Raw genomic sequence first — 17,601 nt, 5'->3', positions numbered from 1 at the left:
TCTCCTGGTTGCTAGTGTTAACACAGGTTTCCCTTGTTCTGTCCCTTGAAATTTCCAGTAAAGCGCCTTTAATACAATCTCTCTGTGGCTGCTCTAATTATGTGTGAAATATTTTTTGCCCCCATAAACCAAAGAAAACAAATCAACACAGTAAGATCCTTTCTCTCAGGCTGTTTGGCAGGTCTCACGGTCTTCAAAAAAGTTACCCAAGGTCCACACAGTCTCTGCTGTCTTTTCACAACAGCTACTTTTGGGTTTGTGTAAAAGGACTAAACAAAGGAAAGGGTAAAACAAATCACAAAGCCCTCAGAGGCTATTTTCCTACCTGAATAGTCCCAAGCCAATGGACAGGCTGTCTGCTGAATGGCAGAACATGTGTGCTCCATGCCAGGGCTGCTTCTGAAGGAAGGAGGGATATGGGGTAGGGTGGCAGCAATCAGGGATCCTTTAAAGACAGGGATGGGTCAGTCAGTCCTTTTTTCTCACAAAGACTTAAATACATTCATGGTACCCAGGAAGAGAAAGGAATTTGTCTTGTTTTCTGAAAGCAATGGACTGATTAGTCTCCTCCCCACACCAGTGCAGCTCAACACCTTGTTGCTCCGTCCCTGGGAAGCATCCAGGTGCACACACAGCCCTGACAATACACCTTGGTCATAACCTGCGGACCCTGAGCTCTTCCTGGTGCTCCAGCACCCACAGCACGAGACTCTGCTGGCACCTCTGTCCTGCCTCACAGCAGCCCTGCACCAGCCCAGATCTCCTGGAGTCTGCATCACCCAGTGCAGGGATTTCCCTGATCTGCTTAATTCTGCTCTGGTTTATCACTTGTCCTCTTTGCAGCCCTTTGCAGGTCCAGTTTCCCTTACAGTGGCTCTTGCCCTTGCTTGCCATCCAGGCCATGTAATCAGTCTTTTCTAATAGTACTTGGGAAAAGAGATTCCAAAAAGTGAATGACCTTCAAAATGAAGCATGGCTGTCATTCCTTCCACACTGGGAATTATTCTTACATCTTTTTTCCCAAAACCAATACCAAGCACTTACCACTTAAGGGAACATTATCCACATATTTAGGACTTTTTTGAAATACCACAAAGAAGAAAGAAAGAAGGGGAGGAGGTGAAGATTATATGCTATGGGAACAGCTAGTCACAAGCTTGTGACTACACCACGTCTGTTACTCGCTCATCTGAAGTGTCTTGGCATTATGTCAGGTCCAGGCTCCCAGCTCATTCTTTCTGAGGTGGCTGGTTCCCTGCTGGGGACAGTGACATTACTCTTGCATCCTGCCATCAGCATCATTACGTCAAGGCTCAGCTTCTTGCCTGCTCTCACCCATCTCAAGGCTGTGAAATTCACGTCACCATTAACTCTCCTCTCCAAAGAGGAGAACCATTATTCCTTTGCAGACACCAGGGTTCTTCCCCCATGCCCTTGGGCAACTGTGCAACCCTATCAAAGCCAATTCACTCATGCATTTTGCTGAAGCAGAAACACCACAGCATCAAAGCAATGCTGGCTGGCTGCTTCTCTGAAGGACATCATAAATAAATCTCACCCAAACCTCAAAGGGGCAGATTAGGGTTGTGAGTAGAGCCATCCCATCTTCACCTCCTCCCAACTCACAGGACAGCTCCAGCCAGGGGCTCCTGCAGCAGTCCCAGCCCCGGGTGGCCCCAGCTGAGCCCAGAGCAGCTGCCCCAGCCCTGCACACAGAAGCTTGTTTCTGGAAATGCTGCAGCTGTCAGGGCCCTTCTTACTTCACAAATATTGACACTGAGATCTTTGCATCCCAGCTGAGGAATAACATTTTCAGGAGCTCTCGATCTGCAGAGCTTCTCCATTTAATACAGGGGGGATTTGGATTTTAGTCCTTTGCTTTCCTCTCTACTCTAGCTACTTCTCAAGTGGACCTGTCCAACCCTGACCCAGCTTCAGGCACCAGGAACATGTGGGAGCAAAAAAATACCTCCTGGATGTGCAGCCACCACTTTGCAGGCCAGTGAGGGATGTTTCACAAAAACATACAGATGCCAGGAAGCAGCAGTTGTCAAAGAGAGACCTGTTAAGACCTCTGAGTACAGTCCTAGCTGGGTTTTGAAGAAAGCAACAGCAACTGGTAAAGCAGAAGCATACAGACTGCTGGGAAGGTGTCCTGAGGACTTCTCCCTGCATCCTTACTTGGTCTGGTATTTGGCAGTGAATGTGGATCTAATCCAGCATGGATGCAAAAACCTAGGGCAGTTCAAGGTGTTCTCTCCTAATACAAGCACAAGCCGAGGCAAGTTTTTCTTACTGGCCACACAACATATGTGTGCCTCAACCCAGGCTTCATCCAGGCTTATCCTTCAACTTAGCCTAGAAACTCAGCAGAGGGTACAGAGGAACACTGACATGTGGAGAAGCAAGCTGCAAGGAGTTAAGGAAAAGGAGGAGGTTGTCTGGAGGTATGTCTGGAGATGGAGAACCATACCAGTATCTCTCTAACTCTGGATGCTCCTCAGAGAGCCTCTCCAGTGCTGGGGGAAGGATGGGAGGGTCACAACCTGCTCTCCAACCACAAATTTTTAATAGAAGGTTTGATCTGCCCCCCCGAGCACTCAGAGCTAAAAGGTGAGGCAGGTTATGTCTTCCACTGACAGAAAAAGATGAAGTGTGCTATTAGGAGTAATCCTGAGGATATTTCTGGGCCTTCTGAATTAAAACTCAAGCTCCACCTACCCACCCTACAATCCAGACAGAGAAATGTCCTCTCTTCCGCAGCAAACAAAAAGATGCATTCGCTGAAGGGTGAAACGCTAAAACCAGAGGATGAGGTTTGTAGGTAAATAAACCAAGAAAGAGAAAGACTAATAATAAATATAAAAGAAGTGGAAGGAACAAGCTGCCAACTCACTGTCAACCCTAGGGGTGGATAATTTATCAAGGTCTCCACGTGTCACGCCTGGAGAAGCCCCCTACACTCTTCTCCTTCCATACAAATCTGCTACTGAGCTCTGACCACTTCGGTGAGAAAAGGGCCAGTGGCAGATAACAGCATCCAGCAGTGATTTTAAATCCACATCTGCTCTATGCAGGTCTGTATAAATATTACTGTCGAATTGTGGAGCTTTCAGTGGGATTTTGGTTTTAAGATTCTTTTTTTACAACTTTTTTTTTTTATTTAATTTACCAGCATGAAACCTGCTTCACTTGCAAATTAGAAACCGAGATATAAATGGGAAAGGGAAAATGATTACTCCAGGGCAAGGGTGAGAGGGTTAAAATGCTGAAGAGGATTCTTGTGTTAATGGGATAACAGAAAAAGCTGACCTCCAAAAGACAAGTGTACACCTCTTGCTGAAGGACTGAAAAGCCGTTTAACTACAGTAAGAAAAGCCCACTGCTTGCTGTGAATAGTCTTGGACTTTCTGCTTAAAAAATGACCTCTGGGCTGTTGCACACCAATGAAGCCAAGTCTGCCTGAGATCCCCTTATTTATCAGTTGAAGCTGCTCAGCCTGAGGATTCCTGGAAAGTAGAAAGCTCTTTGCAACCAATTGCCTTGGCCTAGTCCTCTGCAGGGACTTTAAAGCTGCTGGCACAATGGCCATGACCTCCTCAGTGGGAGTTACAGATGTCCCTTCTAGCTCCTAGGAGGAAGCCTTTTCCCCTCCAGAAATAAGTGACTTTAGGTGAGGAGCACATCATTCACCTCTCAGAGCTGGAATGCACAGGTTCATTCCTCAGTTCTCAGCAAGACTGGCCACAGGACAAGCCACACCCAGAGCTTCCCAGTAGCTCCTTCCATGGTGGCAAACTGTTGTTGTTTCTGTTGAGCTCCCTTTTCAACACCGACAAATGAGCTAAAATATTTCTTTGTGAATGGGCATTGGTACGTCTGTGTCAAAAGCCTCTCCAGTGACCTCTCCCACCTCCAAAGCAGCCAAAGAGCTTGACACAGCCCACTGAGGTCAGAGAAGCTTTTTGAAGAGGGCAGATGGAACTACATTTGCTGCTGGAGCCTATTTGCTGGTTGCTCTTTGCACTCCAGCATCCCCTCCCTGCCTCTTCCTCACTGAGCTCAGACAAGCAAACACCTTTCAGCAGAACAAACCAAATGCTACAAAAACCCTGAGCCACAAAATTGGTGAAGGGTCTAGAGGGGAAGGTTGCTTGGATTGTTTAGCCTGGAGAAGAGGAGACTGAGAGGAGATCTCATCATGGTCTAGAACTTCCTCACAAGGGGAAGGGGAGGGGTCTTGATCTCTTCTCTCTGGTGACCAATGATAGGACATGGAGAAATGTCAGGAAGATGTGCCAGGGCAAGTTTAGGTTGGCCATGAGGAAAAGGTTCTTCACCCAAAGGGTGGAGGAGCACTGGAACAGGCTCCCCAGGGAGGTGATCATGGCACCAAGCCTGACAATATTCAAAAAGCATTTGGACAACACCCTCAGACACATGGTCTGAATCTTGGGATTGTCCTATGCTAGGGCAAGAGTTGGACTTGATGATCCTTGTGGGTCTCTTCCAACTCAACATTGTATGATTCTATGATTCAACAAAAAAGCAAATAAAGCAAAAGGAGAAACACTCCCTAGAATTTCCCCTGAGCAACCACTTTGACTGGGGGTCAGGAGACCCCTGGGCTTCCCCACGGTCACGCCGGTACATGGGGAGAGGCAGCCGACCCCGCTGCAGAGCCTGGCACACGGCTGAGCGTGCACCACGTACGTCACCTCTGCAGCCAAAGCAAAAGGTTGTGAGACCGTAAATATCCAGCCCAGCAAACCTGCTAGGCTTGACGTAATCTCTCCAACAGCTTCCAAGGTCAACAGCAACCTGTTTATACTGTGCGGGGCGAGAAGAGGCATTCTGGGAGAAAAGCAAACAGAGGAGATGTCCTGTGCCTGTACAAAAGGTGCTGTATTCCCGTGTTGCTCCATCCCAGGCTGGGAGGAACATAAAATTAGCACTGTTTTCATTCATTCATTGTATAAATATTCTGCGTGGTGCCCACCCCCACGTTTCCTTGCTGAGCCTGCAGGTCTCTTTCAGGGAGGCTGGAAGGGGGGGCAAAGTTAGGTTCAGTCCAAGCAGCTGATGAACAAGGTGAGGTGAGGGCAGGCATGTGTGCAAAAGGGAAAAAATGGAGAAAGGGAGAGCTGGGGGCTGTGTGGGAAGGCAGGAGGTGTGTAAGGGGAGGGTGGATGGGCAGGGGGGTGCACAGAGCATCGCCCTAGCCAAGAATCATAGAATCATAGAATGGTTTGGGTTGGAAGGGACCTTTAAAGGTCATCTAGTCCAATCCCCCCTACCATGGGCAGGGACATCTTCAACTAGATCAGGCTGCTCAGAGCCCCATCTAATCTGACCTTGAATGTTTCCAGGGATGGGGCGTCTATGAAGGGAGCAGTCCACAGCGTGCCTCCCGGACAAAAGGCGTTTCACCATCCCCAGGAAGGCTGGATACGTACCGCACACTCCGAGCATGGAGCTGCGTGGCAGGAGGGACGACAGGTCCCTTGTGTGGTGAGGGCACAGTGGTGGGGCTGAATGGGCTGTGCAGTCATGTCTCAGCAATTAACAGCCCCATGCTGCCCTGCCAGCTGTGCTGCAGCCCCACCAAGGAGGTGTCACCACTTCCCTGTACCCCAAAAGCCCGAGTCAAAGGCAGGAGGGAGTTTCCCAGGGTTGCCCTCTGTGAGCACAGAGGGACGAGCAGCCCCAGGGTAGTTGCCACCCTCTCTCTGTACCCACCCCAGCCCAAATGTCAGTGTAAGCCCCAACACCATATGTGTTTAAGCTGGTGGAACCCTTCACACCCCACCAGCAGCCATCCAAGGATGGAGACTAGATGCTGGGCAGCCAGGACGATCATGAGAAGCCCCACCTAGGCAAACCTGCACTGCCCAGCACCAAATCTGTGTCCATCCATACAGCCCTGTTGAGCAATCGGAAAGACACCAAGAGAACAGGAGAGAAGCAAAATGAAGAAAATATTTTAAAAAAAATCCACTGCCAAACAAACGCTGGTCTGTGTGCACCATCCCACCTGCTGGACTGGGCTTCTATTTTTACCGGGTGATGAACAAGCCACAATATTGGGGTGGGGGCGAGCCCCACTGTTTACGTCTGCACAGGGACGGTCGCTGCGAGCAGAAGGCAGCTCATTCAGCGGGAGCCGGAGCGTCCTGGTGGCTGTAGGTTGAATAGGTACATTGTCCAGTGCAGGAGGTTCAGGAAGGGCACCGTTTCCAATCCGGGATGCAAACAGGACTGGGAGAAGTTGTGTGTGTATATGGGGTTTGCTTTTTAAATACGGGGTGAGTTTTCCACCCACACCAACAAGGCTGATATTCACTCTGGAATAAAGGGGCACAGGTGCTGCCTTTGGGGGACAGGCTCTTCCGTGCCCTTTTTACCCCTAGGTGTTGACTCATTTCTTTTCAGTCTCCTGCCATGCTCTCAGGGTAACATCTCAGCGGGTAAAGCCTCTCCTGGGAGTTTTTCAACCCCTCCTAATCTTTGGTTAGAGAGGTTTTGGCAGTTTTTCTTCCCATCCCTCCAGTGGGATTCCAAAGGAAGACCATACAATCCCCCCTCAGGATCCAGTGACATGGTCTATGCAGAAACATGGACACTTCTACATCACAGTTCTTTCCCCATCCTGGGATCTTGACTTGGAAAAGTGCAGGACCTAAACGTGACAGTCAAAGCTGATGTTGAGGCACCCTGACAGCAACACTTGGGCAACTGCTTTTCAGGCTTTGCCCATGACATATTGGAGTAAATTCTTGTGGATGCACATGGCAGTGCCTCAGCACCAGCTCTGGAGGGGTTTCCTCCCACTGCAGGAGTTTCACCTCCAGGACACCCAAGGCTGTCCCTTGGGTAAGCGAGAAGAACCTGCAGCGAGGGATCTGTGCATGGTCTGGGATGTCAGCAGCACCAAGTAGCCCAAAAGGATGGGTATGGGTGTACATGTGTGAGGGCAAGTGTCAGGGCTAAACCCCAGCATTTCTCTCCCATGCACACTTGAGCTGAAAGCCAGAAGGGATGTGAAGTGTCAAGCACCTGAGCAGAAACACAGAAAATGGGCCATCTCAGCTCTCTCCCAACCCTCCCAATTAGAGGTTCGTTCCTCTCATCAGTCAGGGCATGAAGTGTGCCCGCTTTGGCAGTGCTTGTCTCACTGTGGGAGGCATGGAGGATGTCAGCCTGCTTCCTCTGCTCCCTATTTCCCAGCTGCTGCTGCTGGGAGGCGAGCTCTGGACTGGCAGGTAGGTGGGAGCTGGCTTTTTTTTTGTTCCCACCTGGATCAAAGCACAGCAGAGGTTTCTAAGTGACAGCCTTGCCCTCACTGAGCATCACTGCCCATCGCTGCTTCAGAAAAGACAGCTTAGCACTGCAGCAAACTCACTCCTGAGCTGCTGCAGTGGATCAAGGCCTTTGCTGGCTTTAAAAGAGGAAATAGGGCTGAGAACAGGGAAGTTCTGGCTCTGACACTGGCTTTGTCCATAGCCTTGAGCAAGGCACCTTGTCCTTGGACGTCTCAATTCCATGCAGTGCCAGGGCTTCAGCAGTACCACGTGGCAGCGAGATCTCAAATACTGTTATCTAAAGGAACCTTTGACAGCTGATCAAGAATCATTTGCTGTAATGTGTTTTGAACTCCTCAGATATTGACTATAAAATCACAAACAGTACTTTTTGGGCACAAGCTCCTGGGTTGCCTCTAGATCTCCACTGCCTTTTCCTGAAGATGGGTCACAGATTTAAATTGTACACCACCCCACTTGACTACCTTCTCAATGTCCCTGCTCTTGTTTTTTAAATACCTAATTAGCTTCTAATAGGACACAATCATTCTAGAAATGGAAAGTGTTCTAGGGACATAAAACTCTCTTTTTCATCCCAAGAGTAAGAGGAAGGTTTGAGCTGAGAGGCGTGAGATGGCTGAACTGATAGTTGCAGGGAAGGAGCAGTAGTTCACAACAGGGAGTGGTTTGGTTTATGCAATTTCTAAAAGCAGTTTGAGGTTTTTATTCTTTATTCTACCATTTGTTCTATTCCTTTCTTTTTTTCCCCTGTCCTTCTTCTGGCTGGAAAACCACCCAAGCTTGTTTTTCATTGCTTTTGGAAAACTGCAAGGAACTACCACCTTAACTGATACAACCTTTTTCTTTCTGGTGTTGGTTTTTTTTGTCTTTTCTGCTTATTTTCATTCTGCGACTACTTCCACCGTACAAATTCTGGATATTCGATAGTTTTCAGGGCAAAGCTATTATTCATTTTTCCTTGGCCACAGGGTTTGCTCTCTGCTCAAATATTTGTGCTCCCTGAAGGCTGAATTTCACTGGGAATAGACATAAGCCTCCTTTGAACTTTATAAAAACATGTAAAACTCTTACCTAACTGTAAGCACTTTTGCAAAGTGTTACCTGTATTTCAAAGAGCTCTGAATTGTTGCTTCTCCCCTTTAAACAAAAAACAAAAGCCATCTATGTGACTTTTTTGACCTGGACTCTCGTCAGCTTAAAAAACAAACAAACACAGGAGCAGTTTATGAATCACAGTTTCTCTGAACATATTTAGCTGTTTTTCCAATCGTTCCTGATGCAGACAAAGAACTGGGACAGCCAGCAGGTACCGAGCAGTTTCTACCCCTTCCCTGATGTTGCTGAGAAACCACTTTGTATGGAGCATCACATTTTCCTAGCTGGTCAGCTCCAAAGTGGAATTTTCTCTGTTCCCTGGCTTCAGCTCACCAGAGGTTGAGATGGGGTTTTCTTTGCCAAACCACAGTGGCAGCAGAGGGTACACAGGGCTCACAGTTATCCCACAGCAAAAACAACTAAACATATACATTTCCCAAAAGGTCTTTATGTTACGAGGAGAAAGGGCTGCGGCCGGGCATGAGCTGTTTCAGAGTCTCTCACATATATGAGTCAGAATAAAAATCAGTCAGGTCATATCTTATAGCTCCTGTCTACGTGCTTTTTATGCCCACTGGAAATAGAGTCCTGCCTGAAGCACAAGCTATCAAGTGTCTGTTGCCTGTCCCCTCTCACTGCTCCAGCTGCAGTGTGCTGCCCTGGGCAGAGCAGGGTCATCCCAGCCTGTGAGGAGGGCAGGAGGTGATGCTCCAGCACAGCCTGTGAGGCTCTGCCTGTCCTCATCCAGCCAGCAGCTGGGGCTGAGGACAGCCCCCAAGATGGTTCCAATGCCCTTTGAGTTGGTGGGAAGGTTCCCACCTGAACTCCATGGATGGAAGATTAAATTGGATGTGGACAAGCAGCACTCATACACTGAAAGGCATGTGAGGTCAGGGAAATAAAGGCCAAGAGTTTCCACTGGGGCTGTAAATAATAGAATTGCCTCGATTGGAAAAGACTTTTAAGATCATCCAGTCCAATCACTAACCTCACACTGACAAGTCCCCAACTAACCCATGTCCCTCAGCACTATGTCTACATGACTCTTCAATCCATCCAGGGATGGGGACTCCACCACTGCCCTGGGCAACTCCTTCCAATGCCTGAGAACCTTCTCAGTGAAGAAATTCTTCCTCATATCCAATCTCAGCTACCCTTGGTGCAACTTGAGGCCATTTCCTCTTGTCCTGTCACTTGTTCCTTGGTTGAACACATTGACCTCCACCTCTCTACACCCTCCTTTCAGGTAGTTGTAGAAAGCAATAAGGTCTCTCCTCAGCCTCCTTTTCTCCAGGATAAACAATCCCAGTTCTACCAGCTGCTCTTCATAAGACTTGTGTTCTAGATGTACTGTCCTCTCTAATAGTTGTTGTGTTTTCTCTCACCACCCTTTTGACTTTTAGCATGAGGGCACTCATAAAGTTTTTAAGTTAACACCTAGCACCTCACTGCTGAAAAAAGGGGGGAATAATCCAAGAGGGAGATTCAAAACCGAAATCTGGTCGTGAATCTCTAAGATGGACTAAGGTACTTAGGGGAAGAAGTGTGTCTCCATGCTCTGAGCATTACCTGTCAGGATGATGGATGCACAGTTCTCAGGAGAGGGTATAAACACTGCAAAAGGGTTATGAACCTCAGGTTTAAAAGTGAGACAGCCAAGGAAGCAAACTTTAAAAGGAAGCATGGGATCAAAATAATTCACAGAGGGAGGAAGAACAATTCTATCATAAACCAGAAAGCAAAGGAGGGTGTTGGGAAGAGAGAGGGAAGTGCACATATTAAAGATCATGCTAAAAGAGAGAGAGGCTGAGGGCAGGCATGGGGCTTGGGTGCGAGGAGGGCACAGAGCAGACCTGACATTCCTCAGCTGCTCCAGGCAGAGTCAGGGCCCCAAAACCAGCACAGATCTTCAAAGTCCAAAGCACACCAGAGGAAAAGCGTACATACTGCAGAGAGGGAAAATCCTGTTTGTGGACCTCTCTGCACTCAGTTTTGAATTTTACCTTTACTTCAGACTGGTGATGTTCTTTTCCACATTAGGGGAAACACCTTTCTCTTTAAACCCAGAGGGTTTCCCACCTTTTAAAAATTCTTAAAAAACTAAGGACTCCAGAAAATCTTCCCTCTTTCCCAGACCAGCAGCAATGCAGAAAGAAGGCTGTTGAGACTTGATATGATTTGACCTATAAAATTATTAATCTCATTGTCTCCTGCTCTTCTCCCTGTTATAACCCAAGTTACAGCCTGCACGAAGGCTTTCCTTTGGGCTGGAGATACTGACCCTCCTGTGGCAGAGGTGTGCTGGCAGAGGGACCTTCACTGAGGAGCTGTGAGAAGTAGTTACTACCCAGGCAGCATCATACAGCAGCATTTCTGTACTCAGGGTCACCTCACCTTGATCTCTTGGAGACCTCTTAGCAGCTGAAATGGTGATGAAGAGGGAGGTGAAAAGGCTGAGTCACAGTGTGGACAGTTTCAGCCTGAGGAATTCCAAACCTAAGACCTCTGTCTACCCTCAGGTTTTACTGCTGAGGTGCAACAGGTTTTTCAACCAGAAGAGTTTTTCTCAACTGTGAAAATCTCAGCAGTTTCCCAGCTCCTCCCAGCTGCCATCTGGTCCCTTCACAAGCCAAGGTGTGGGCCTACAGCAACAGACCCCTTCCCTCTTCCCCAAGCACAGCTTTTTCTCCCACTCAAAGGTACCAACATCCCCCACAGGAAAAAAAAAAAATAATCAGAACATATTACAGCCTCTTCAGCACTTTCTTACAGCACCAGAACAGCCAAGAATTTCATTATGGGATCCTCCCCAAAGTTTTGGGGTGGTTGTTTCAGTTTTCACAGTTCACAGGCACCAGTTTCACTAGTACCTATTTCTCCCCAATTCACCCCAAATAGCTTTTAGACAAATTCACTCCCAACAGCCTCCTTTCTCTGCCTTTATATCACTTATCAGTTACTGATGCTCCAGGTGCTTTATGTTTAATGCTGAGCATCTCCTCCCTCTCTACATGCTGAGCTCCACTATCATTCCCTGCTGTCTTCTCCACAGCAGCCAGCAGAGCCAGGTAAGAGAGTTCTTTAAACTTTCCTCTTAAGTGAGTTCCTTAAACTTTCCTCTTTTCTGCTGTCCTTGGGCTTCCCAGTAAACCTGTTAATTTCTACTCAGACTGCAGTGACATTGACTGCATTGCAGCCACACATACTTTGCTCAGGTTCCTTAATTAGCATCATTTTATTTTAGTTTGTATAAACCACGTTCTCTTTTTATTGCATAAACTATTTCTTCTCTCTCAACCACTTGTGGTGCTCCAGCCAGTTTGCTTCCAAGCCAGAGGGCTAAATTTAATCCCCCACTCCCCATTCAGCTTTCTCCATTTACAGTATTTTTTTAGTCATGCTTTTTTTTTCCCCCTTTTCTTTTCTGGGTGGGTTTTTTTTTTTTTTTTTTTTCTTTTTTTTTTTTTTCCTTCTTTCCAAGAGGCTGGGCTTCCTTTTCTGTCTGTAAGCCCTCCTATTTCCCCCTGCCCCCTGGATGCCTGCCTACCTTTACTCTAAAATCCAGAGGAGGATCCAATACACTTAGTTTGCCAGCTCTTCAAGAGGTATCTAAGGAGGCTGACAGGAGTTTGATGGTCTCTCTTGCAGCCAGTGGCAGCTAATGTGGTCTGAAACCCTCTCTCTCTTTTTTGCCATTCACACACAGTTCTTACTCTTCAAGCCTGCTGCTGCTGCCACTGCCTGAAAGGACCTGAAATACCACACAGAGAATTTTGATTTCTTCTGGGGAACCAGGGAAGAAAAAAAAAAGGGGGGGCAGGAAAACCTCATCTGGAGATTGTGAAGAAGACATACAGTAATAGCAAGAAGTGGCAAGCTCTTTCCTTCTTGAACGCCGAAAAACACCTCATTTCTCTGCCAGGTGTATGGGACTTAGATTCTGGAAGCACTGCACTGAACTGTTAAAGGTAACGCATTGCACTTTCCTCCCTCCTCTCTCTTTGGTATCTTTTCCTTAAATTTCCTATTTCTTTCCTTGGTGCTCTAAAGATACAGGCTCTCAATCAGCGGATTGGTTGTCTCCCTGGTGAGCAGCCAGCAGAGAAATGTGAGAAAAGTTGTAAATTGATAGAGCCTGAGCTTCTCCACAGTTTCCCTTCTGCAAGCAGCACTGCTGTGAGAGGGGAGCCTGTGCTGGGAGTGTGATGGACCTCACCAACAAACTACCCATTATGGGGGGCAAACCTATAGCCAGAAGCTACAATTATGTGTTGAGTTTGTTAGTCGGCTTGGGGAAGGGAGAGAAAGCAAACCACTGGTTTATGAGATCCTATAGCCAAAGCCATGAAGTGGGAGAGCAGAGACAGGGTTATCCCCATTCTCACTCCCCAAAAGACCCTCCAACCCATCAGTGCTTCTTTGTGGTGGATTTCAGTGACTGCTTGAGCCTTGGTGATGTGTCTGATCCTGCTTCTGAGCACTGGGGAAGGAGGCTGCTGTCATGCTGATGTGTTGCAAGCATCCTGAAGGGCTGCAGGGTTTCTCAGGATGATTGCTTTCATCAGTGTCATTTGCCTTGCTACAGGGAAGGCAAAGGGTGGTCTCTGAGCTAGAGGGGTGTTAAGCTCTGTAGGGGCTGACAAGTTCAGAAAGAGAATGAAAAGAGGCTGAATGCTGGAGGGTTTGACATCATGCTCCCCTCACACAAGGATGGCAGGGACCAGAGGTTGGCAGTGTCTCCTGGGTTATTTCCAGTTAGCTGCTCCGGGCGTTACTCAGTACCTGCCCTCTTTCCGAATCCATTTGCAGATGAAGCATATTTTTAGCAATAGTTTTCAGGGAGCTGAGCTTTTCTGCAGAAGTGGACAGAGTAAAAAATGTTTTATTTCTCAGAATCTATACCAGAAAGTTCTTCTTTTCATTCATTTACTACTTTTTAAGACTTTTAATTTAAACCTTGTGCTAAGTAGTCCTCTGCACATAGCAGCAAGCACGTATTTTAACCTTTCCCTTTTGAGTTGTTTAGCCAAAAAAAATCAGTTTGAAAAACTTTCCGAGCTTTCTAAAATAACTTTGCCAGATGTGGAAAGGGGTGAACATCCCACAACGAAATAGCTGGGAGAGAGGAATTTTTTAGCATTCCTCACTCCTTTGGTTTTTGTCTATAAGCTCCCTATAAAGGCTGTTGGCTGGGCAGAGGGGCTGGTGGTTTAGGGACTGTTTGGTGGGTTTTCAGATCCTGCAAAGGAGAGCAATGCCACACGCTTTTGGAAGCTGAGCTATTTGTTTCTTTGCTTTGGTTGTTTGATGTTGTATTTTCCTGCTGGCTTCAAGAGACCCTATCTGTCTTAGGTCAAAGGGGAGATGTTTCCCCTTTCTGAGATGTTTCAAGTTGTCAGAGTGCAGAGAAGTGAGGCATTCCCTCCCACCATCACTGGACCAGGCAGAGGGTGAGGGTCAGAGACGTACCCATGATGGCTGAGGGCTCTCATCAGCCTGAATGGTCTTTGGGGGAAATCTCCATCTGTCCTGTTGAACTGCTGTTTAATGTTTCCTATAATCATCTCCATGTGCAGGAGCAGGGTTTGATAGCAGCATGAGGGCTGGAGAATGGATGGGCAAAGAGAGACGATGAGATAGGAAACTGAGGGAGTGAAAGAGATGGAGGGGAAAACTTCCAAAGGAAAAGGGGATACTCAATAAAATTCAACAGACTGTCACTGTCAGAGCAAACAGCAGCTCATTGAGCTAAAATACTACCTAATTAGAGAGAACCATTAAGGGTTTTAGAGAGGAGGAGGGATGGTATCACTTAAAAGACAGAAACAAATGAATGAATGAAAGTGTAAATGAAAATAAAGATCAGATTGTTGTTCAGTTCTCTGGTATCACCTGGGGATGCACATAATGGTCAGTAACCCTGGGGACTCCACAGTCCCCTTCATTATTGGTCTTTTCACTCCTCTGCTCTCTCTGGGCCAGATCCTCTGCAAATGTTAAGTTGCACAAATCCAGTGACTTCATTGCCTTCCCATGCTGACTTACACCCGGCGGGAACGTGGGTTGGTGGAAAGCCAACTGGTCCCATTTTAAAAATCAACGGGACCTTTCTTAGCTGCTTGAGACATCTTTTCCACCGCTACCCTCCTCTGTCTCCTCACTTTCCCCTTTCCCTTGCCAGTGGTGGGACGGTGTCTCTACCACAAGACAACCTTTCCCAAGCTGCACTCTTCCTCCTCCTTTTCCCCCTCCCAAACCCGCTGCAGCCTCCACGTGTGAAACAAGCCGGGCTGTGTGTGCTGCTCTCAGGCAGCTTCCCAGCAGCAGCAACAAAAGCCGTGTTCATCGCGGGTCTGGACCACATACGGAGCCAGCGCGCGACGGCTGCCGAGCAGCCCAGAGCAGCCGGGGCTGTTTAAAGAGTGAAAGAGAGAGAGAGACGGCAAAGAGAGGGAGCTGTTATATAAAAAAAAAAAAAAAAAAAATGAGTTGAGCCCAGTGCAACAACGGAAACCTTACAGTTTACTTTTAAAAACTCAGTGCTTCCTTGTGAGAGGGCAGAACAGCTCGGCCTGTGTGTGCGGGGCAGGTCTGCGGGCTCTGCTGTGTGCACAAGGGCGGGGGTGCCAGCGCTGCCTCCCCTCCCTCTCAATGGACTCACAGTATAAATCTCAAGAAGCTTTTTGTTGGCCTGATGAATAGGTGGGGGTTTTTGTCGTGCTATCCGTGCAACCTTTTTTGAGACGCTTCACACCAATATTTTTTTCTTCTCTGTGTTTTTTCGTTGGGCTTTTCCATTTTAAGAAAAATTTCCATTTCTCCCTTGCATGATATTCCCCCTTCCCGGCGATTGCTCCGTACAGACCAAAGAGCAGAAAGGTGGGGGGAATTATGACAAATAACAGACTCATTAGACTTGGGTACCCCAAGAGCCCCCATGTGCTTTAGCTGTTGAAATGCCCTGAGGTGTTAAGTAGCAGCCCCATGGACCTCCTCGCTCCAATTTCCTTCCTCTGCTTTACAAGCCCAACCGCTGTGCAATTGGCTTTAATGAGCTAATGCTCCTGGTGGCTTCAGCCCATTGACTGAGGCAGCTGGAGCTATGTCACTGCCCCTGCGACCAAGCTAGGAGAAGGGACATGATGTGACTTGAGGACACTCTCTCTATGCAGAGGAGTCCAGAGGCCACCACGTCCCTGTTCCTGCTGTATGAAGTACATGGAAGCAGCCTGGGAGCTGGCTTTGCCTGTGGGTTTCCTTGGCTCTGGAGGAAACCTTGCTGTGCTTGGGAGCTGGAAGGGAGGACCCAGTAGAGGCCACAGAAAGGTTTCTGCTCGGAGAAGGGAGCAAGAGATGAAAGCAGGGGATTGGGAGAGCTCTGACAAGCATGATCATCTGGGTTTTCACCTTTGTATTGCTCTTTATGTCAACCAAGTCATGGCAATTCATGGTTTTTCTACAAACCCCAGTGCAGGCCGAAGGACACCTGGGTCAGCTAAATTAAGGGGAACTTTGGGAGAGACCCAAAATTAAGTTGGGTGAAGAGTCCTACCTCACTGCTCAGTTCCCCCCAGGTCATCACTGTCCTGAGAGTGTGGATGCTTATGATGGAAAGGAGCATTGATTGCTGTAAAGAACCTGGGTGTTGGTATGTCCTAGGAAATGCAGGTCTGTGCTGTACTTGCTATCACAGTTATTGAGGCACCACATGAACCGTGAACACAGACATAGTCTTGGTTGCCACCACGTTACCAGGGAACTACCTGGGAGCTGGAGACCTCCTGACGCACCTTGGTGCTACACAGGGGTGGAAGGAGATGAACCCAGCCTTCCTCCATGCCCAGCAATGGGTACAGAAGGTCCTGAAGGACAGACACTCACTTCAACAGAGGCCACATTGGGCAACACAAGACACAAGGGCACCTGCAAGAGCAACCATGTTGTATCATGGGGATGAAGTGATCAGGACAGGAAACTTCTTCTGGCAGGACAGTGCTCACGGGTTAGGCCTGAGAGGAGTAAAACTGTCTATTAAGCCATGCCAAATAAACCTAGCTTACATTAGCGGGAGAATATGGAATGTAAATACTCATGCTTCAAGGCATAAGGTAACCACTAAATGCCCAGTGTTAAAAAGAAACTTCCTCCTCAGCAACTTATTCCCTATTTTTCAATGATGAGAACTTTGGTCTGAAGCTGGTGATATAGGTCTTGTTCAAGACAGGATCCCAGCCTGGACCCACCATTGCTTTCTTCTGATCTGGCAATGTGCCTATGGCTCCTCAAATGCCCTTGGTTAGCACTGGGTAGAGAACTTGGACACTTCATTAGCAGTAGTGTAGAAAACCACTGAAGGACAGAAGGAATTGTCTGTGATGGCTGCAGGAGATGCAGATTTGACTTAATAGGTGAGAAATTTAAATAAGAATAATTTGACAGGGGAAAAAAATCTCTAGGGGGAAGTAACAAGAAATAACTAAGAAACATCTCCTGGCAGAGGTTAGGTCACAGACTTGAGGAAAAAGGTGAGTGAAGAAAATGTGGAGGCCAGCAGCTGATAAACAGGTGAAAATGATGGTGCTGATCCCTTCCAGCTGGAGCTCCTATCGATCATTCTCACCTCTGCCAGGCGAGCAGCCGGTGCGCTGGGGATTGAATAACCTGTAATCCACAGCAAAACCTGCTGCTCCTGCTGGGATCTTGCATGGGTTCAGGGATAAATACCCTACCACAAGCCTGGAAATCCCTGGGCACCACAGGATTTGCACAGGGCAGGGGCAGATTCAGTAGTTTTGCTGGCACACATCTATTGACTTTAGAAGATTTCTCCAGCTTAGCAGTACTGTGGTCCAGCAGTGGTAGATCTAAGTGTAATTAACATTACATCATCTGTACCACAGTTTCAAGGCTGAAGTAATCACGTAGTTCACATATTGGAAATTGTAGGATGGCTTTCATATAAATGATTAACTGTCACTATTACTTACCCCAGAAAAATAGTTTCTATGGTGTTTGGAGTATTTGGAGTATAAATATTACCCTGTACCTCTACAGCACTCAGCTTCAAAGTAATACTTCAGTGCCCTACCATAACGCATACCCTCCCATTCTGTAATCACCAGTCTGCAAATGATGTCTTTTTCTCTGTTGTAAATTATACTGTGCAGCTACTGCCACTGCTGCT

Source organism: Antrostomus carolinensis, unplaced genomic scaffold (assembly GCF_000700745.2).
Source record: "Antrostomus carolinensis isolate BGI_N321 unplaced genomic scaffold, ASM70074v2 scaffold9157, whole genome shotgun sequence".
NCBI classification, from domain to species: Eukaryota; Metazoa; Chordata; class Aves; order Caprimulgiformes; family Caprimulgidae; genus Antrostomus; species Antrostomus carolinensis.
This window is presented reverse-complemented; position numbering follows the sequence as displayed.